This window comes from Dermacentor silvarum, chromosome 5, assembly GCF_013339745.2.
Source record: "Dermacentor silvarum isolate Dsil-2018 chromosome 5, BIME_Dsil_1.4, whole genome shotgun sequence".
Lineage (NCBI taxonomy): Eukaryota > Metazoa > Arthropoda > Arachnida > Ixodida > Ixodidae > Dermacentor > Dermacentor silvarum.
The window spans coordinates 90,740,416-90,741,571 of NC_051158.1; the positions used below are offsets into that span (position 1 = coordinate 90,740,416).

At 48.0% G+C, this 1,156-nt stretch overlaps 1 non-coding gene across 1 annotated transcript; it reads left to right on the forward strand.

Moving 5' to 3' along the window:
• Positions 1–315: 315 nt before the first annotated feature.
• LOC119454659 (U2 spliceosomal RNA) lies at positions 316–497 on the forward strand. Its single transcript, XR_005192603.1, has one exon. It is a non-coding gene; the product is annotated as a U2 spliceosomal RNA (small nuclear RNA).
• The last annotated feature ends 659 nt before the right edge of the window (positions 498–1,156 follow it).

Genomic DNA, 1,156 nt, shown 5'->3' on the forward strand with positions numbered 1-1,156 from the left:
GCCTCGTGGTCCTGGCGGGCAGCACGCCAGGACCCCGATCTTCGCTTGGCGCGTCCGCGACGCGCTAATCGTCGGTGGTCTCCTTCCGCCGCCGCAGCGCCCATTGCATTTTTTTTTTGTTCACGCCGTCGTTCTTGGTAGGCACGCTGTTCTAATTCAGACCGTACAACACGTGGCCTACCAGTCAGAGCCGAACTGAGGAAAGGAGTCTACATAGAGCATGACGTTAGGAGATAGAAGACACTCAGATTAGGAGGCACTAGCTGGAGGAACTAGTTGTGGCATACCGTAAGCGCGTATGGTGCAAAGGTAGACATGGCCGACGCGGGTCAAAGTGTTCTTAATATGTTCTTATCAGCTCAATATCTGATACGGGTTGTATTTGGACCGAAGATATTAAACTTATTTTTGAAAGTTGGCGGAGTACTTGAAGCCTGTTTCATCCCCGCCTCGGGTCGGCCCGCTATTGCACATTCTTCGGGATCGGCCCACGATTTTTGGTCTACGCACATCGATCCGCTGGAAACTAGCCATATACAGCTTCGCTGTAAAAATAGGCGGCAGATCCCACGCCCTGTGGGAATCGATGTTATGGGAAGCAGAGGGCGGATAGCCTACCAAGTTAACGAAACGACCATGAGAGCACGAAGACGTAGGCGGCTTTTCATGACCTAAATGACACGCATGTCATGACATTCTTGTCATGAGTCCTCAGGAGTCCCTTTAGCTACACCTTAGAGACCTTAAAGTCGTCCGAAGTCTTAGTCATGCTCATGACTATGACTTCGACCATCAACCTTTAGTGTTTCCTTCACTTAGTACCCACGTCCGAACCAATTTCAGTGGTTTTTGAGTGTTAATCTTTTTTCGCTGAGTCATTGTCATTTTGCTGAGTCATGCTCATGACTGTGACTTCTATCAGCATCCTTTAGTGTTTACTTCCCTTAGTACCCATGTCCGAACCCATTTCAGTGTTTTGGAGTGCTATACTTTTTTCGCTGAGTCATTGTCATTTTTGCTGAGCCATGCTCACGACTATGATTTCTACCATCGTCCTTTAGTGTTCCCTTCACTTAGTGCCCACGTCAGAACCCATTCCAGTGGTTTTTGAGTGTTAATATTTTTTCGCTGAGTAATTGTCATTTTCGCTGAGTCA